This window comes from Gossypium hirsutum, chromosome D01 (assembly GCF_007990345.1).
Source record: "Gossypium hirsutum isolate 1008001.06 chromosome D01, Gossypium_hirsutum_v2.1, whole genome shotgun sequence".
Taxonomy (NCBI): domain Eukaryota; kingdom Viridiplantae; phylum Streptophyta; class Magnoliopsida; order Malvales; family Malvaceae; genus Gossypium; species Gossypium hirsutum.
In genome coordinates, this window is record NC_053437.1 from 12,182,414 (window position 1) to 12,204,555 (window position 22,142).

General features: G+C 32.6%; 3 long non-coding RNA genes across 3 annotated transcripts; 1 reads left to right on the forward strand and 2 right to left on the reverse strand.

Moving 5' to 3' along the window:
* Positions 1-12,154: 12,154 nt before the first annotated feature.
* Positions 12,155-16,860, reverse strand: LOC107921898 (uncharacterized). Its single transcript, XR_001691134.2, has 3 exons — positions 16,563-16,860; positions 13,195-13,279; positions 12,155-12,522 (listed from the first exon to the last, which is right to left on the reverse strand). It is a non-coding gene; the product is annotated as an uncharacterized lncRNA (long non-coding RNA).
* Positions 16,861-17,433: 573 nt separating this feature from the next.
* Positions 17,434-18,363, forward strand: LOC121213845 (uncharacterized). Its single transcript, XR_005909314.1, has 2 exons — positions 17,434-17,781; positions 18,019-18,363. It is a non-coding gene; the product is annotated as an uncharacterized lncRNA (long non-coding RNA).
* Positions 18,364-19,783: 1,420 nt separating this feature from the next.
* On the reverse strand, positions 19,784-21,784 carry LOC107921937 (uncharacterized). Its single transcript, XR_001691148.2, has 3 exons — positions 21,596-21,784; positions 21,104-21,184; positions 19,784-20,056 (listed from the first exon to the last, which is right to left on the reverse strand). It is a non-coding gene; the product is annotated as an uncharacterized lncRNA (long non-coding RNA).
* Positions 21,785-22,142: the final 358 nt, after the last annotated feature.

The window sequence follows — 22,142 nt, forward strand, 5'->3', positions numbered from 1 at the left end:
AATGAAGCGTCGCTGAAGCCAATCATTAGCGGCATAAAAACGGAAGCACCGGAAAATGTTTCAAGCATACGCCGTCTTAGGGACAATAGCAGCGGCGCTTTACTGGAATACCACAAAAGATTTTACCGAACGACGTCGTTTTTGTGTTGAGTTTTATACACTATGGTGGCGTTTTAAAGAAATCGCCGCTGAAGTCAATCATTAGTGGCGCTTCCAATTAAGCGCCGCAATAAGTTTTAAGCATACGCCGTCGTTTTCTGTTATTCTTAGGAACATTAGTGGCGGTTTGCTAAAAACGCCGCAAATGTCAAGCATTAGCGGTAATAGTTTTAGCCAAACGACAACATTTTTTTTTAAATTTTAGAGATATTAGTGGCGCTTAGCTGAAAACGCCGCAATGTTCAATAATTTTAATTAAAACGACGTCGTTTTGTTGTATAGGTTTAGGTACATTAGCGGCGCAACTTTTAAAAACGCCGCATAAGTTAAGCATTAGCGGCGCTTTGTTGTAAGCACCGCAAAAAGATTTAAGCAAACGGCGTCGTTTTTTGGTGGAGGTTTAGAGACATTAGTGGCGCGTTTTGGGGAAGCGCCACAAATTGTTAAGCAAAAAATATTTTTTTTGTTGAGCTTTCAATGCATTGGCGGTTTAGGGATTATGGATTTAGGCCTTACAGTTTATTGTTTATTGTTTAAGGGTTGAGGTTTAAGGTTTAGGGTTTATAGTTTATATATATTATGATTTAAGGTTTAGGATTTAGGGTTTATATGTTCTATGATTTAGGGTTTAAGGAATATGGCTGAGTTAGGGGTTTAAAGATTATGGTGCAATGGTTGGGGTCTAAGGTTTAAGTGTTTAGGGTTAAAGGTTAGGGGTTAAGGGTTTATAGTTAATGTTTTATGATTAAAGGTTTAGGGGATATGGTTAAGGGTTATGTATTATGGTTTGTGGTTTATCATTTGAGGTTGGGGCTTAGGGTGTAGGTGTTAAGGGGTTAAGGGTCATGGTTTATGATTTATAGGTTTAAGATTTAGGGTTGAAGGGATAAGAGGCTCTAGGTCAATTTAAGGTTAAGGGTTTAATGTTAAGGGTTAAAGGTTTAGGGTTTAGGGTTAAAGGTCTAAGGAATAGAGTTTACGATTTAGGGTTTAGGGGATAGGGGTTGTGGTTTAGGGTCTAGGTTATTTAGTATTTTTGAAAATTACAACTTGACTTTATCGAATTTAATTTTTAAGTTGATGTTTTAGAAAAATACAAACACTATCCATGGATTAAGTTCCTACCTTAAATTTTAATAAAAAACCATCACTAAAAATCAAATTTCCCATTTAATAGAATTAAAAATAATATTGTCATATTGTTGTATGATATTTTAATTTTTTTAAATTATTAAATATTTGGAAATTATTTACGCCGAAACGCCGCAAAAATGTGTTTAAAATTACGTAAAACGGTGCCGTTTGGCTACAGGAATTTGAATTTTAGTGGCGTTTTATATTGAAACGCCGCAAATCCATAAATGTTTATCTGTACGAAAACGGCGTCGTTTTCTTAAATGATTTGAACTCCTTACTGGTGTTTTTATTTAAAACGCCGCAAACTGTGATATTTAGCGGCGTTTGGTATGGGAACGCCACAAATGTGTATTACAAAATGTTCAGAACGTCACTGTTTCGTTACATAAATTTGAATTTTAGTGGCGTTTTTATGAAAAACGCCACAGAAGGTATACAGTAGTGGCGTTTTTATAGAAACGCCGCAAATCCATATATGTTTTTGTGAACAAAAACGGCGTCGTTTTCTTAAATGTTTTGAACTCGTTAGTGACGTTTGTATTTAAAACGCCGCAATTGTAAGCTTTAGCGGCGTTTAGTATGAAAACGCCACAAATGTGTATTACAAAATGTTCAGAATGTCGCCATTTCGGTTGAGGAATAGTTCTATTATTCAGAACGTCGTCGTTCTGCTTGGCTTCACATATTTTTCCCCTTTCGAACCCTAAAACCCGTACCCAACCCCTAAACTCAGCTTCCTTCCCCTTCCCCTTCCAAATCCCTAATTTCCTTTCGAAATCTCCTCCACTCCCCTAATTCCAGACATTGACAGAGTCATTTAGTTTATTCGGTTCTTCATTTCGTCGGTATAGTGCGTTCAATTCTTCACAGCATTTAGAGGAAGACGAACAGTGGAATAGTTTTTGGGGTAAGCACGAACCGGTTTGATTTCCCTTTTTTTTCATGTTTAGGGTTCAATATCGTTAACAATCCATTTCGTCCATGGATTTAGGGTTGCCGAACACATAAAACAGTGTCATTTTTTAGTACGGTGGAATCACATCCGGTCCGATTTACTTTCTCTCTGTCTTCGTTTAGGTATGAAATTCGACTCTCTTAAATCTAGCTTTACGGATTTATTTTGTTTAGGGTTTTAAGCAGTAACTGTCTTACATTTTGATAGAGGAATGGTAAGCTTTCGAATGCCTAAGTAATTTTTGTATGTATATATATTTTTAATTTGTTTGTGGTTAAAGTTAATTGATTAATTAAAAACGATTTTGCAGCATATTGTAAACCTTGTTTTGTATTTCTAATTGTTTTTGTTTAAAGGAGTCAGGACGTTTGTGAAGTCTTTCTATTTAGGTTTAATCAGTATAAAATTTAAGAAAATTTTATATATAAAATACACTATTATAATATTTTGATTTAGATAATTTGACAGTTGATTTTTCACTTAAGTTCATGTAAATTTGTTTTAGTTATGAAGTTGAACAAGTTTAGTTTTTCCTTAGTTAATTTTTTCTTTCCTTTGGTTGCAGCATTTTAGTTTTGGCAATCTAGTCTGCAAATTTGGTACCTCTTCACTGGTTTGAAGCAATACATAGAAAGGGTAGATAACCAGAAGGTAAGTTGATCCTTTATTTTATTTGTTTTTTCGTTTTATAAATTGACATGTGATTTTGGACTGTTTTTATAATTGGTATATTTGTAGTTGGGACTGTTATAATTTGGTATTTGGTTAATGTGGCTGCAAGTTCTTTTTTGCTGGAAGTTCTGCTTAATGTTGTTGATTAATGTTAGGGATTAAAATAAATTCAGTTCTTTTTTTGCTGCACGTTGTGGTTAATGTTGCTACTTATTGTATTTATTTCTGGTTATTGTTCTGGTCTTGAAGATGTTTTTTGCTCCATCTTTCTACTAAGTGTTTGAATTAATTTCTGTTATGGAATATAATTGCAACTATTATACAGTATTCCCATGGTTTGTAAATATCCAAATTGAAATCAAATATAATTGCAATTGTGAACTGAATTGATTTAAAGTTTTTAGTTCATGTAAATTTGTTTCAGGTTCAGATTTGATTTGGGTTCGTTGTAATTATATATTTCAAATGATTAAATAATGCATAAGTTTACAAAACATTATTTAGGTTTTGTAATTTAAATGGTTTTGGATTTAGGATATAAATGATTTTAATTGGCTTTTGCAGCTAATTAAATTGTACCTTCTCATCTGTTTTTGCTGCTAAGATGGTACATTTTATTGTTTTTTGCTGCTAAATCAACCATCTACGGATACCGAATTTAGACATTGCTTAAATCTGAAATTGTACTGCTTGTTGAGGTTCGGTTTTCTTTGCTGAAAATATTTTCCTTTACTTGAATTTGAACCATGTACGCAACCTTTCGTGCAAAAAACGCAATCAATTTGGGACACAAATATTACTCATATATTATAAGACAAAATATTTTTAATATATAGCATATATTAATATGGACATATAACCTATATTCCAATTTTATTAATAATAAATTTTATAATTTATCGAATAAATGTAAATTGGATATATAACCTATATTTCAAATTTATTAGTAAACAATTTTTAAATTATATAACTTACATAAATTATAAATATTTATATACATTTTTAATATATATTTTTAAAATCTATATTTTTTTTTCAAAATTTATCAATCATAGCATAACTTACATAACTCAAATTTATCAATCATATCATAACTTATATATAAACTTACATAATACATAACTTAAATAACATACAATACATAAACTTATATATAAACTTGCATAACTTACATAACTTACATAAATTAAATAACTTACATAACTTACATAAATTAAATAACTTACATAACTTACATAACTTAAATAACTTACATAACTTACATAACTTAAATAACTTACATAATACATAAGTTTACTTACATTTTATGTGTATTGCAGATAAAATGCCTAGAAGAAAAATTCTAAGGGAAAGCATTGTTCAAAATGATCCAAACTCGACAGAAACAAATAGTACTGAACAACAGACAACAATTGGATCTTTGAATTACATCGAGGATCCTACGGAAGTTCAAAGTAATTTTACATTTAATTTACATGCGTGTTGACTTATAATTGATTTATTTTTCAAATTCTTATATTATAATATATCATTTGTAGCTGAAAATGGAGGGACGCGCAGAGGTCGAGGACGTACGCTACTTAGAGAGTTATACGAGTTAGATCCATTCGAGCGTGCCAAGGTACGCAGAAACAGTTTTGGTCAGCCTGTTGGATCAGAAGCTCGACTTTTAGCAGGATACATGGGCATTTTAGCACGAAATGCGAATATGTTGCCTATCAACTACCAGTCATGGCGTCAAATGCCCGATAGCAACAAAAACCAAGCCCTCGATAATATTAAGGTAACAAAATGTTAATGTCATCTGTAATGCTTGGAAAATAGTTTCATTTATATTTATTTTATTAACTTGTGTTTTTTGTAGGCGAGGTTTGCTTTAGAGGTCTCGGATGCTTATGTAAAGAAGGCATTGGGAAAAGGATGGAGAGACAATAAAAGTACTTTGAAGAAAAATTATTATAAGACAAAAACAACTCTCGATGAGAAATTGCAAAATGTCCCGCCGGGTATGTTGAGGTACCAATGGGAAGATGCGGTTAGATTTTGACATTTGAAGAAAGGCGAGGTACGACGTACTTCCAAACTATTGTAATTATTTTGGTTTATAGTATTTACTATTTACGTACTAAAAATTTTATAACATAGGATTGTGAACGAGTTGGAAAAAGCAGCCGGCAGCAACAAAAATTCACTCACACAGCCGGGTCGAGAAGTTTTGCATGTGTAGCTGAGGCGGAGGTATTTTTAATTTTTTAATATTCTCAAATATGTATAACTTTCTATTAAATAATATTTTTACTACTATATTGTAGGAACGGTCGTCCGGTCAAAAAGTTGGACGCCTTCAACTTTTTGAAATTACACATAAGAAGAAAGATGGATCTGCTATGACTCCTGAAGCTGGTGAAATTATGGTACGTTTACTTAGTACGATTTGACTTGTTTTGTAACAACCCGGTTTGACTCTAATCGGAATAGTGGTTTCGGGACCACAAATCCGATTTAGAAAAATATTTTAATATTATTTTGTGTGTTTATTTTGTATGCAATTAATTGTGTGAAATTTTCGTGTTTTAATTTCGTCGTTTAAGTGTCCGATTTAATAAAAGGGCTTAATCGCGTAAAATGAAAATTTAGGGGTTAATTATTAAAACACCTAATTATTGTTGTCTTTATAATTTAAAGGTTTTATTATGCAATTAGCCCACTATGTAAGTTAGTGGGTGGCAAAGGACTAATGTAACCTTATTATATATGTTTTATACATATATTAGCAAAGGTTAATATAGTAAAATAATAATAAGGTTAATATATGTTTAATATAACAAATCAAAATTCCATGTTCTTCATCTTTTGGCCGAATTGGAGAGAAAATAAAAGGGGTTTAAAGCTTGTTTCATTCGGCACTTTCAAGCTTTGATTAAGGTAGGGATTTTGTTCGGTTTTTGATGATTTTTATGTTTTTGAGATCGTTGCTTCGATTACTATTTGACCCATGCTTGAATTTTTGATTTTGATGAATATTTTGAGCTATGCCATTGATGAATGCTTGAGTTTTATGATGTTAGTAGGTGAAATATGAAATATATTTGTTAGATTAATATATTTTGTATTGGAATTTTTAGTGAAATTGAGTAAATAGGGCTAAATTGTGAAATTAAATTTTTGGGGGACTAAAGTGTGAAATAAATGCAATGTGTGGACTTGTATGAGAACCATGAATATTCGGCCCTTGTGTGGTATGGGCAAATTTTGTGTAAATTGTGTTTTATGCAATAAGGAGTAAATTGCAAAAAGTGTAAATATTAGGGGCAAAATAGTAATTTTCCAAATTATGTGTTTTTGGATTAAAATTGAATGTGTTAATAAATAAATTATCTTATTTTGAATATATTTAGATCGAGAACCAAAAAAATCGGAGTTAGATCGGGGAAAAGCCAAATTAGTCGAGTAATCGTCCGACTTCGATTTTCCATCGTCCGAGGTAAGTCTATTAGCAATTTAATGTTATTAACTCAACATATATATATGTGTGTATATTTATTATATAATTGATGAGCTATAATTAAAACTATATAAATTGAATTTAGTTAATATAAGCATTTATATATGTAAATAAGAAGTTCGAATAAGTATGTATATATAATTATAAGTTTTTGGAGTTAAGTGAAAGTATGGATGTTATATTTGTATTTATAATGTTCGAATATATATATGTATATATATATAAATAAGTTTTTGAATTTAGTTGAATTGTGAATGTTATAAAAATATTAATAGGGTTCGAATAAGCATGTATAAGTTATTGTATTGAAATTAGATATGAAGTTATATATATGAGCATGAGGTTCGATTGTGTATGAATATATATATAAGTTCATGAGTTGAATTATAAGTATAAATTATATATAAATGTATATGAGGTGCAAATATGTATGTATACATATGTATAATTTTTGTATTGAATTAAAGGTATGAAATTATTAGCTTAGATTATTTATAATATATTTGAATGTATGATATGTTTTCTTTGAAGTGAATTTAATGCCATAAAATGTGTATGTATCTAAGTAATTCGAATGTTAAATGTATATTACTTCGGGTATATTATAAATTTAATAGTATGATATTAGTAGTAGGATTCAAGTTATAAAGTTATATACATAAATTTGTTAGGTTGAATCATGAAGATATTGAGCTGGATTTGGTGTTTGAATTTCATGTACCTATGTGGTTCAAAGATATAGGTTATAAATTTTGAGCTGAATTTTTATGTATGGATTTATATACATATATAGTTCGAATATGAATTACAGCTTCTTTGAACTGAAATTATTGTTGTGAATTATACAAGTATGTTTTAAGTGCATGATTGTTACGTAGAATTGAATATAATTCAATTCCAACGGAGAAACGACTATCGGATTTATTGCCAGTGAAATTATTCAGACTATACGTCTAGCAGGCTAAGTGTCGGTGAATTGAATCGGACTATACGTCCAGCAGGCTAAGTGCCGGTGAGTTGAATCAGGCTACAAGCCTAGCAGGCTAAGTGCTGGTGAACTGAATCAGGCTATAGGCCTAGCAGGCTAAGTGCCGGTGAACGGAATTAAACTATAAGCCTATCAGGTGAAGTGCCAGTGAATCTGTTTAAATTAAGTGATTCTATGCATTGGGTATAAATATATATGATTTTGTTTATATGAAATGGATAAATTTATGAACATTATTTCAGGGTGGTTGATGAGTATATAATCATTCGAATCCTTGTGAATAGTGAGTATGTATGTATATATATATCGGTTATCATGAAATTGTTGGATATAAATATATGTGTGTATATATGTATGCATTCGGCATAGGTGGGTATAAGTGTATATGTGCATTCGACACTTATAGTTGATAAGTATAAAAATTTTGCTCTTGATATATGTAATTGAACAATTATATATAAATGGATCCGATGAAGTGCGAACAATAAGTACTCTAGTAATTAGTATATGCAGTTAATGATTATGTTAGTAACTTGATTATATGCATATAATGTATATACCCTTGTCCATTTATGTATATTAGTTAAATATACATTCTTTTGGATTTAAACAAAATGACTTAATATAGCAATGATTGGTTAGTAAATATATTTGATATTTGTGATTTCAATAAATTTACTTAAAGAATTATGTGATTCTTTTATATGTATTTTTAGATATGCTATAGACTTACTAAGCTATAAAAGCTTACTTTGATTGTTTTTGTCCATTTGTTTTTATAGATTTTGAAGACGCGTTACGAGCTCGGGGATCATCAGCATAGTCTATCACACTATCGACTTCTTTTGGTATTTTGTTAAATATTTAAACTTGATCTTATGGCATGTATAGGTTTGAGTACGATGTGGTTAGATTTTGATTGTAAATTATAAATAGCTATGCGAAAATGATTTAATTTTCATGTTTGGGATCAGTTTGGTTTTAAAAATGGTTGTGTTTGTTCGGTAATGCCTCGTAACCCTAATTCGGCGACGGATACGGGTTAGGGGTGTTACATGTTTTAGTTATTTATAGTGTTTATTTTCTAATGGTTTAATTTATTTCTTGTAATGCGACTATTGTTATATTGCATTTGTTTTTTTTAATATATATTGTGTTCCTAACTATATGATTTATTTATTAGGAAAAACTAAAGGATATAAAGACGGAGTACGAAGCGATTGCTTCTAGTGATAGTTCTGTTCATCTTGAAGACATTGATAACCGGATTATTACTGAAGTTTTGGGTCCTGAAAGGTATGGTCGGGTTCGATTTCAAGGATCTTTTATCAGCCCAATCCAATATTTTGGATCCAGCTCGCACCAATACATGGCTTCGGGGAGTCAATCTCAAGCTGAAGTTCAGAGGTTAAAAGACCAGATGGCTCAGATGCAAGCGACCACATTTGAGGTTCAAAGGAAATATGAAGAACTTCAGCAACAACTTAAAACAGAGGCGGCAGCGAGGGAAGCAGAGGCTGCAACGAGAGAAGCAGAGGTCGCAGCGAGAGAAGCAGCGAGAGAAGCAGAGGTTCAAAAGAAATATGAACAACTACAGCTACGAATTCAAGCAGATGCGGCATCGAGAGAAGCAGAGCAGAGCAAAAAGTACGACGAACTTCAACAGCAGCTTCAAATTATGATGAAGATGTTTCAGCAGTCGCAACTTCCGCCGTCATAGTGTATATTGCATAAATATTTTTATCATTTTAACTTTTAACGTTTTTGTAAAGAAAAGTACGAATTCACTTTTATTTATTGATATTAATATTATTTTAGTCATTTAATTTGAAATATTATATAAATTTATTGTTTTTGGTTAGGTTAGATCTGATTGCTTTTGATTTGTTGTTGCAGGAGGGTTGAAAAAAACAGACAATTTTATTTTTAAAAAATCCCAAAATTAGTGGCGTTTTTTAAAAAAGAGCCGCTAAAAGTCATATCATATAGTGGCGTTTGTGAAATAAGCGCCGCGAAAGAACACTACTTTTAGCGGTGTTTGTAGATGAAGCGCTGCTAAAGAACATTACTTTTAGCGGCATTTTTTACCAAGCGCCGCTATAGAACATTACTTTTAGCGGTGTTTTTTCCTAAACGTCGCTAAAGATCATGTCATTTAGCAGCGTTTTTTCCAAAGCGCCGCTAAAGAACATGATCATTAGCGGAGTTTTTTTCCTAAGCGCCACTAAAGAACATGATCATTAGCGGCGTTTTTTTCCTAAGCGCCACTAAAGAACATGACCTTTAGCGGCGTTTTTTTCTGTAAGCGCCGCAAAAGTTAGCGACGTTATCCTTAGCGGCATTTTTTGTGGCGCTTCCTCAAGCGCCGCAAATGCCTTTAGCGGCGTTAAAAAGCGTCGCTAAAGGCCTAAAAAAATGCCGCTAAAAACCTGTTCTGGTGTAGTGTCTCCTTTAATTTTTAAAGTAGTAATCCTATTATGTTTTCTTCTCTGAACAATACGTTTGTGAAAGAATTTTGTGTTTCGGTCACCCAAGATGAGCCAACCACAACTTACTTTCTGTCTCTAAATGAATTCCTCATGGTATAAAATATTCTCCAAATTTTCTTTACCCTTCATTTCTAGATACACAAGAAAGCAGAATCAAATCGCTCTACCTTCCTTTGAACATCAGATAATTTCTGAACAAGTTGGCTCTTACGATTTCCAATGTGACCATATACTAACTTGTTCCAATGCTTAATGCTGAGAGTAAAGTGATCAAAGGAAGCAGTCATGTCTCCATTAAAATTCCAATTACCTTTTACAAACTCTGAGAAATTATGGTGTTCAACCCATCCAGCTACAAATCTAAACGATCTTCCTTTGGTAAAGTTATCTTCAAGTCTTAGAGAAAGGAGTAAAGGCCTATGGTCAAATTTAATTCGTGGCAGATGAGTCACCAAACTATTGGGAAAATTAGTGAGCCATGCATTATTGCCAATAGCCCTATCAAGACGCTTGTGGATCCCTCCTCTATGCCAAGTAAAGGATTGCCCCTAAAAACTCAGACCATTCAACTAATTTGAATCCATAAAGTCCCCCAAAAAAAAATGCTTCTTCCCAAAATGTCACCCACCTTTCTTTTCACTTGAAGAAAGAATTGCGTTAAAGTCTCCCATTGTTATCCAAGAAACAGAAAGATCCGGAGTAGTCGTTTCAAGCTCTTCTCAAAGATTTCTTCTTCTTTGTTTGTCTAGACTTCCATGAACATAAGTGATAAAAATAAAGCTCGACACATAAGTTACATGTTGGGAAATGTGCCCATATTGTAGTAAATATATAACTATTTTCTATTTATTTGAACGATGGATAAATAAGTAAAGTTAATTTCACATTTCACTATTAAGTCTTTTCTATTTTCTATTTATTTGCCCATATTTTGCATGCATAGTGAAATTGTGACAAGCAAATATTAGCTCACTGATTATCTAAAGTTTAAACTGAAGATAAGTGGCATTGTAAAGAACGTTTACATTGCGAGGAAGACAACTTACTTCAGTAGATAATCTAAATGAGCCCATAATCCCGTAAAATAATCAAAGTGAGCATTTGATTCAAGTACTAAGAAGGATTATTATGTCGTCTACAGTTCCAATTAGGGAGATGGCTAGTCTTGTAACACCTTGAACCCATGTCCATCGCTGGATTAGGGTTACGAGACATTATCGATCAAAACACAACTCATAATAGTCTTGCATTATCAATTATGCACAAATTAGACTAACTCAATCACGAATTTTTTTAAAAGAAACCCGAATAGTAATTAGCAGCCCAATCATATAAATCACATTCGCACCTGTAGATTACTTAATCAATTAAAACTAATCATGCTTTACAAGCCCATAATTCGAACCTATTCGCTATTATATTCATACCATTCGAATATTCAATTTATATATTCAAGCTTATATCATTACATCATATTCACTAAGCTTATGTCAAATCATCCATTGTATATATTTATTTAAGTAGAAAACTTCTAGCCATGCCATTATAAAAAAAAAACTATGCACAAATGCATACTAAGTAAGAACAATCCATATCTTTAACTAATTATCTAGCATATCATTTTATAAGATATATACATGCACATAACATTCTAAAACAAACCAATTCTAAATTCAAATGCCAAATCATGGTTAACCCAATTCATTAATAGTTTATAAAAATAGTAATTTATATGTTATGCATATGGGTAATTTAAGACAAAACATAGGTAACCTACCCTGTTTTGGACAATTTTGATTTGTACAAAAATTAAACAGCATATGAGAATTAATTCGGACAACATTAATATGCTAAAAAACAGATAGAAATTATCCAACATTCAGACAACATTTAATTAACATTTGGACAACATTCAATTAACATTTGGACAACATTTAATCAACAATTGGACAACATTCAATCAATATTTGGACAGCATTTAATCAACAATTGGACAACACTAAATCAACATTTGGACAACATTTAATCAAAAATAGGATAGCATTCAATCAATATTTGGACAACATTTAATCAACAATTGGACAACATTAAATCAACATTTGGACAGTATTTAATCAACAATTGGACAACATTCAATCAATATTTGGACAACATTTAATCAACAATTTTTACTTCAATTAAGCCAAATTATATAATCAATCATCACACAAATATGCTACAAATCATACCTCCAAAATGAACTATTTCATGGCCGATTATACATTATCGTAGCATCATTAACAAAACACAACCAAAATAAATCATTCATCCTTACAACAAGCTTACCAACATGAACTAATCATACCATATATATATCTTTGCATCATACCAAATTCATATACTAAGTATTCTAAACAAATATTCCATGTTCCAAAATTTCTTAAACATTAGCATATTAGCATTAAACCAAGCCATTTTCGCATGGCTAAATATCTACAATTTTCAAGACCAACCAAAATAAATGCTAGTCTATACATGCCATATGTTCAAAATTTCGAGCTTTCAAAATACCGAGATAGAGGTCGATAGTGTGACGGACTTCCTTGAAGATCCCCGAGCTCGTAACTAGCTTCCAAAACTGTATAAAAGAAATGAATGAACAGACACACACTAAGCTTAAATAGCTTTGTAAGTTGTAAGTACAAAATTTTCAAAGAACTCATAAAAATTACACCAGTAGGCCGAAATCAACTAATCATGTACACATACATATATAATCATATTTATACGATTAATTCATCTTTCATATTATACATATTACTTACCTTTACTTCTAATTTCGTATAACTTAAATGTACCTGAATTATTTAATTCAAAATCACATTCAGGTTTACCATGTGATTTCCTGTTATACCTTACGGATTCAAAGAAAAGATACTCGATCGGCTTAAAAAGTTCATACAATACCAACGTCCCAGACATGGTCTTTCATGTAATCAAACAACGATGCCACTGTCCCAGACAGGGTCTTACACGTAATCATATACTACGCCAATGTCCCAGATATGGTCTTACACGTAAATCTCAAATTGAGGCCAACGTCCTAGATGTGGTCTTACACGATGTCACATTTCAGCATTTCTGTAGTTCGTATGACTTTTGGATGTCGTAAATCAACCAATTAAAACTCATAATTAATCATCATTTGTCAAATACAATTCAACATAATAGGGTACACACACATTTAGATTTGGCTATACATAAAATAAATACAATAAATTTAACTTCAATAATTTACTTTCGAACTTACCTCGGACGAAGACAAGCGAATGGAATCGACTACTCGACCACTTTCGACTTCCCCCGTTCTAATTCCTTTTTCTTTTGTTCTTGATCTAAATAAATTCAAATTTAGATATTTAATAACACATTTCATTCAAATTTATTCCAAAAACACATAAATGGAAAATTTGCATTTTAGCCCCTAACATTTCACATTTTTTTAATTTAGTCCCTATTTCAAAACAACTCAAAATATTCAAAATTTCAACCCACTCTACTTAGGCCGACCCAAGGTCCCTAGCCACCTATTTCTATAATTTATTTCACATGTTGACCCCTCAATTTACAAAATTCACAATTAAATCCTTAGTACACATTTTTACTAAAAATCACTTAATTAAACATAATAATCTAATATCAAAAATTTATTTTTCATCATCAAACAACAATTTCATCACATTATCAACAATGACACTTCTCAAAATCATCATCAATTCCAAAAATTAAAACATGGGCTAGGTAATATACAAAGCAACGATCTCAAAAACATAAAAATTATCAAAAACCGAACAAGAAACATACCTAATTTTGAGCTCCAAAGTGCCGAATACCTAAAAGCTCAAAAGCTTATTTTCTTTCTCAACATTCGGCCAAAAATAAAGAACATGCATGGCCATTTTCATGTTTTCTTTTATTTAATACATATTAATACAACAATTACCAATTTAGCCTTAGTCATATAACATTAAAATCCCACTAACTAATGTCCTTACTTGTCCATGCATTAATTCAATGGTCCAATTGCATCATAAGGACCTCATACTTAAAAAGCCATGTCAATTCAACACTTTAACAAATGGCACATAAGTTTTGCATTTTCTACAATTAAATCCTTTTTCACAAATCGGCACACAAACGATAAAATTAATTCATGAAATTTTCACACATATAAATTAACATCCTGTAGACACCAAAAATAATATATAAAACTTTTTTGACTCAGATTTGTGGTCCCGAAACTACTGTTCCAATTAAACTAAAACCGGGCTGTTACAAGTCTTAGCTATTGGAGTAGTTGACTCCACGGGTAGAGACATAAATGTATTCACTGGTAGAATGATACATTGGACTAAACCCAAGATGAATTAATTCTGAATCCGTTTGTGAATTAATTCACTTATGATGTTCAGAATGTAATTTACCTAAATCCTGAGTTAGCCACTGACCATGCGTATGCAACTCATGTGTTTTGATATAAGTAGAGGTTTATGCTCTAAAGATGATCGAGCCCATAGCCGGTATGTTCGGTATATGACTTGTGTATGGCATGACTTCACTAGCAATAGTGGAATTCATAGCTCAATTAAAGAGTTAATGATATCCTCTAGTTGGCATTGTATGGATTGATAAATATGAAACGTGACTACGAGTTGCTAGTTCTCGAACGAACAATTTATGACAATCATTTGTTGATAGTGATCATATTAATCATTACGAAGACATAATGGTGACAATGAGATAAAAATAGGGTTGTATTGAGTGAACGAATATAACTCAAAGGAATCAATGACATCATATGAGGGTAACACACACATGACGAGATCATTGGACAAAGCAATTGGATGAATTTCTTTCGTAAAGAGTATACAATAAGGAGTTTTCAATCATGGTACTTATTGTGGACTGACTCAATGATTAAATAATTGCAAATTATCGGAATGATGCTTCTGGACATAATTGCAATCACTAAAGCTTAATTGTATATGTCCGATTGATCCCTCCGCTAGCTCAACAAAAGCTCGATCAGACTTCATTTGAATCAGAAGAAAATCCTACAACTTTGGGAATAATTTAATTGAGCCAATTTACTCGTTGAGGAATTAAATTAGGTATTCGTGAGAATTGTTCAACTAGAGAATTTGATTAAAGAATTTTCTTGAAAAATTAATTTGAAAAATCTAAGTGATTTTTGGAAAACTTAATTTTGATAAAGTAAAATTAAATTAATCAATTCAATTAAAATTAATATGATATTTTTGGAAGTTAATTTTCAAGGAAGACAACTGACCTAATAAGTAATTGAACTTGAAAATTGGACTTGAGATAGTAAATTAGGCCTAGGAGCCCAAAATCGAGACCAAGACCCAAAAACTGGTCGAATCGGGCCCAATATGTGAACTGGACTGACAGTCTAATTGGTGGCTAGACCGAATCGGTCGGGACGTTATTGACTCGGACTGAATCGGCTCGGGGTGCCGTAAGGGTGTTGCACCTGCATCACCGGACATAGCGGTGCCGGTGGCTACGACAACGGCGTCCCGATGGCTGGCGACAGTTGGCCGTCGGTGGTTGGGTAATGGAAGAGTTACATTCCTACTAAAATTTCACCAGAGAATTTGATTTTAGATTAATTATTCAAAAACTAATATTATTTTAATGGTTTAATATTAATTTTAATTTAATTCTTATGTTAATAGTATTTTATTAATTTAATATCGACGTGATTATCTTAATATTAAATTTAATTTAATACTTATCTAGATAAACATTCTATTATTTTAATAAGATTTAATATTAAATTTAATCTAATATTAAATTGATATTAGATTAAATTTAATATTAAATTGATTAAATTTAATATAGTTGAACTCTCTAAGCGCTCCCTATATAAAGAGAGCATTGGGTCATTATTTACACATACACTTGAATTTTAAGAGAAAGTTGTAGAGAGAAAATTCTCTAAAGAGATTATTTCAGAAAATATCTAAAGATATTTTTTTATTTACAACTTGACCCAAAAGTTTAGAGAAATTACAAAACTACCCCATTACTTATTTTTGTGAAAAATTTTCTGATTCGAAGCGAGCCACACTTGGCAGACGTGAGCTTGAGGATAGCGGGAAGACTACTCAGTTGAAGCGCTCATCCTAAACGAATCACAAAGGTATAATTTTAATTAAATGTTTATTACTTTAGATATTACAACAAATATCTTATTTTTGAAAAATATTTAAAACTTTGGTTTTTTTCTAAATTTATTTTCCACTACGTTTTCCAAACTCGTTTTTCCAAAATTACAAAGGCTTGAACCAAGATAAATTGGGGATGGTTTCGAATGATTTCAACTTTTACTGTGTCTTTTTAACCGATCCAAATACCTCCAAAAAAATCGATAGCTTTCATATGTGAGAGAACTAAAAACCCAATCTAGCAATAATTGAATCCGTTTTACTTCCACTAACTCTAGTTTCTAGTAAACCTACAATAAATAGTTTGTACTTACGGTTATATTCATGAAAATGCGTAAAAATTTACTATTTGCACATCCTTAACAATTCCAAGAAAAAATTGATAAATTCATAAAAAAAATATAAGAAAAAAGATTAGAAATGATACCTTTACTGCTAGGGGTTTTCTAGATCCTTCCGGGTATCACCAACAGTGTTTGCTGCATCAGTACCAAAGCTCGATCCAATTTGGTCACTAATCAGTTCGGCCATGGGATTCATCGCATCTACTAAAGGGACCCGAGAATTGCCAGCAACTTTGAACCGACCACCACGACCCCCTACTGGTTCTGTTGAGGTTCCTTCCGCTCCCAACAGAAGCACCCTTGGATCCCGAGCCACGTCCTTTAACTCCCGTGTACCCTTCCCCCAAATTTCCAGTGTCACTATCTTTGTTCTTTTTCGAATTCAACTTATCATTAAAAGTAATGGCAGAATGTTTAGCGGGGTCCAGTAAAACATTATTAATAGGTACCTTAGTCTCGGTCGGTCCCTCAAAGGTAGGATTAATGTGTGATGTCGTGCCAAATTGAGAATTAAAAGAGTCTAAGTTGGTAGAAATCTCCAAGCTTTTTGATGTAGGTTCAGCTTCTGGGTTAATTTTATTAACCTGATTCAAAATAAATTGTTTTTTTAGACCCATACCTACTACCAAATGGCCTTTTTGACTTGGCCCAAGATTCCTTTGCACAAGTTCAATAAATACGCCAGGAGAGGGACTGCCCAAGCTTGCGGGAAAGGAATTATTATTCGGGCCATTTATTTCTTTTGCTGCAGACTGGTCTCTTGGACTAGGCCTAGAATCCTCCGAAGATGACCCATTTAACACGTTAGCAGGTGGACCCCAAGGCCTGAAGAAGCGGCAACCCCGTTCGGGCTAAAGCCTGAATTTGGCTTTCCAGATTTTGCTGCACCTAAGTGTTGGATATCACCATCAAATGGGCCCATTAAAACTCCTAGCACTTTATCCCTTTTGACCGACTCACTCCCCACCCCACTGGATCCATAATGAATTCCCCTTTTTGGAAAGAAATTCCCTGTAAATCCGCTGCAACATCAGCAGCTAGCTCTCCTTTTTCTAATATATTAAATCTAGATCCAAATGAATCACGTCCCTGAATTTTTTGCCTTTGATTCTCGTTGATCAGTGGAAAGTTTCCGTGACTTTCGTTCAACCACCATCCATGACCCGAAAACCTCCTCTTCCTTCCCCTCGACACTTCCGACCGGCGGCACCTCCTTCTCCCTTGGTTGATCCAAATTACTGACAGAGTGAGGACATATATTCTTCAAATGATCGTACCTGCCATAACCAAAACAAATCAAAGGTAAGGCCTCATATTCGACACGTTGTATAAATCCATTTACCATAATATTTAGGATTAGAGCTTTATCAAGGTTAATGTAATCCGTCATTCGAGCAAATCTCCCCCTCGATTTACTGTCAGTGTTATAGTCTAGTTTTGCCAGTCGACCGATCAAACCTCCAATCTCTTCTAAAATTTTCTTCTTATACGGGAAATCTGGAAGGCTAGGCAATCTAACCCATGTCATGACAACATTAGGAAACGATTGCGAGGGATTAAAGGCCGACGTCCACGGTTATACGATAAAATACTATTTTGAATACAACCGATGGCCCTTGGGTGAGCACCTTTTCAAAATCCTCATTGCTTTGAAATTTCACCAGGAAATATCCATGTTCAACGTCCATTAGTTTGAAAGGAATAGAATATTAATTTATTCCTAGGAACAAGAAGATTGAATCGGAAATATCGACGGATTCTTGTGGAGTCCAAATAAATATGAAATAAAAAGAAATCGACTGTTCCAATTTCATCTCTATCGAATTTTAATATCAGAATAGTGGATATAGTCACGATTCAATGGGTTAGATCCACTTACTTTTTCTTTTGTTGATTTCTAATCTTTACAATTCTTTACAATGGATTTGATTGGAATAATCTAATTCAAAATCAAAACAAAATAGAAATATATATTTGTCGGCATGGCCGAGCGCCACAGGTTGTAGATCTTGTTTTCAAAGGTATTGTAGCCGATATTTCTTCCCAATGGTTTAACCACCACTGTGGTAGCCATCTCCTTAACCAGAAGTTGCTGAAGCCTATCAAAGAATGCAATCGACGGGACTCCATTAATAGTGGATCTCCTTCTAAGATATCAAAATCGTATCCAAATCAATAGGGGTATTGTTTCGTTCAACTAAACCCTTGCCAAGGAGCCTATCTTTTCATGAAAATGTTGGTTCAAGAGATTGATCTATGACCATATTAGTGTTTTCCTTTTAACACTCCTAGCCCCTCCCTGCCCTTGAATTAGGGTCACAGGTATTACTAACAAATCAAAACATTTAATTACATCATAAGCAATGGTGCAAGTTAACTACTATCATCTATTATACATGGGTAGATCATGACAATTTAATACTTTCATATTATAGTTTTATACAATTGAATAATGAATCATGCTATTTCATTCCAAATGAAAGTATTAATAAAAGTTTACGAAACCCTAAAAAGATTCTAAAATCAAACAGGGGCTAATTTAAAATAATTTTGAAAGTTTAGGGAAAATTTTAAACATATTTAAAAATAGGGGTCACACGGCCATGTGGCCAGGCCGTGCGGAACGCTCTAGACCGTGTGACTTTCGAAGTTGGGACACATGGCCGTGTCTTAGCTCGTGTCTCTACCTGTGTAACTCACTAACTTGGGTCACACAGGCATATCGCAGACCGTGTGGCTCTTGACATGTGAGTGTGACTATTCTACACGCCCGTGTGCCTGGGTTGTATACCTCTCGAAATAATCTCATACGGCCAGGTCGCAGGTCGTGTGTCAGTCCGTGCAAAAACTACACTTATACTGTTTCACAACACGTTCAGGGCACACACCTGTGTGTGTTGCCCGTGTGTGACATATGGCTGTGTGACAGACCGTGTCCTAGGCCGTGTGTACTTAAATGTACCTTAACACTTAAGTTTACCAATTCATACTCACTTGGACACTAGGCAACTCAATTACCAACCATTTAACCTGTTGAAAACACAATTAAAGATGCTCAAAATAGGTCAAATTAATCATCTAATATGCCTAACCAATGTAACACCCCTTAACCTCGAACCGTCACCGAAATCGGGTTACAAGGCATTGCCGGATATCTCGGACAATCTACAGTAATTCTTAAATAAATAACAAACATATATAATAATAAATTCATATAAATTCTTACTAATTGACTTCATTCATTTAAAAAAAAAAGACTATAACCCATTTATAACTATTGAACATTCCCTGCAAATTTCAAATCGCAACCAATGCATTTATATACTCAATTATACCAAAATACCATTTATCAAAGTGCACCCAAAATGAACATAACACATAATGTTCCCATTCTAACTAAACATTTCCAACTCAAGCCATACCACATAACTTGATCAAAACCCAAAATTCATACCAAAAACTAACTATACGTGCCATATTTACATTATTTACATAAGGTCCAAAAGTACCGAAAATCGTTTCGATAGTGTGATAGCAAATCTCTGACCTCGTCCGAAATCAAGCTAGCTTCCGAAATCTATCAAACATAAGAAAATGAATGAAGTAAGCATTAAGCTTAGTAAAATGTATAATATAGAATTAAACTTACCAATTTAACATTTAAGCATTAAAACAATTAAAATCAACTCATTTGTCCACAAAGTCTATTCACATCACCATCCATGAGTTAGTCATATAGCTAAATATATCATGTCGTCCCTATAATTCATATATTCATAAAACAAACAATCCATGTAAATCTTATATTTCATGTAACTTTTAAATCATGTAAATCATAAAACATTTATATTAATTCTTTCCTATTCGTATAACCTGTAATTCATCAATAATAACAGAAATTTATCCGTATCAACCGTAACTTATACATATCAACGGTAATTCATCCATATAATTACATAGCTTATTCATATAATCAGTAACAGTAATTATGCCCGTTAAACCTATTAGAACATCGAGGGATATACGGGTGATACACTATAAGTGTATTTATCAGAAATTCGTCAATTTATTACCATTTTCGCTCTTTCGAGCCATGATCTGTAAGCTTATTCCGAGCTGATAAACGGTAAGCTCTATCGAGTTGAAACGGTAAGTTCCATAGAGCTGAAACGGTAAGCTCCATAGAGTTGAAACGGTAAGCTCATACGAGCTGTGGTGAGTCCGCAACAAATGCAGGAGCTCGACCAAACGGTAACCCTAGTGATAAGTCACTCGTATCCGACGATTTTCTAAAGTTCAAACGGGCTCGGTATTATCCAATTTCATCAATTAAGCAATGAAAAATCAATAACTCAATTTCTCAATTCATATGTGTATATATATATCTAATATAATTAAGTACATACATTTAAATACTCAAAATTTCATATTCAGTGCCCATTATCATACCAAAACAATATAACGTATATGGTATTTGTAACATTTCATTTGCATTTATGTAAATAGTAATATAATAGTATATCGGTAATTTAAAATTCAAATGGATTATTCATTCAACTTACATACATTCATTTTTGGACAATTACAGTTATTTAATAATTCAATTCTAGCTATACGAACTTACCTCGTATTTGCTCGGATACTTTCGTCTACCTATCTAACTTTTGTTTCCCCCGATCAAGTTCCGATATTTGCTTATCTTGATCTATATAATAACAATTCAATATTTTCAGTAATTATTCAATTTAATTTAGCCCCCTTCACACAAAATGGCAAAATTTTACACAATTAAACAAAAACCCATTATAGCCAAATTTCACTTAACCTAATAGCAACCCATATTTTCATTTTATTCACATTTCTAACTACCATATTTCTATCTTTTACAAATAAATCCTTTTTTTTTTTTACATTTTTGACAAAATCACTTTGTAAAACTTGTATATCTATTAACAACCAACAATATTCTACCATTAAACATCCAAACAACCAAACATTCAACAATGGCTTAACTCAAAATCATCAAAAATTTCAGAAATTAGAGCATGGGCTAGCTAGATTGAGCTACAAAGAACTCAAAAACGTAGAAATGATTAAAAACGGAAAAAAACCATACCCGAATTGAGAAGTTATGCTTAGCTGAATGTAAAAGCCATGACTTTGGCTTTCTAAACTTCAAAATCGTGCAGAGAAAAAATGAACTCTGCCACTTTTGTTTTGTTTCTACTTTAATTCAATATTAATAACCATTTTACCAAATTAACCTTTAATATAAACCATAAAAATCCTTTCCACTAAGCCCATACTTGTCCACCCATGCAATTAATGGTATATTTACCATGCAAGGACTCAAATAATTAATTCCATAATCATTTAAGCCATTTTACTAATAGAACTCATATTTTATGCATTATACGATTTAATCCTTTTTACCGAATTAACCATTTAATCGGTCAAAATTTCTTTACGAAACTTTCACAGGATAATTCTTTCATGTTGTAAAACTTATTAAAATAATGAAATAAATATTTTAACTCGGTTAAGTGGTCCTGAAACCACTTGTAAAGCCCAAAATCTATCCGGGACCAAAACAAAACCAAAAATATTAAAAGACAGTGGGCTCAAGTGGCCCAAATACAAAATTAACCCTAAGCCCAAATCAA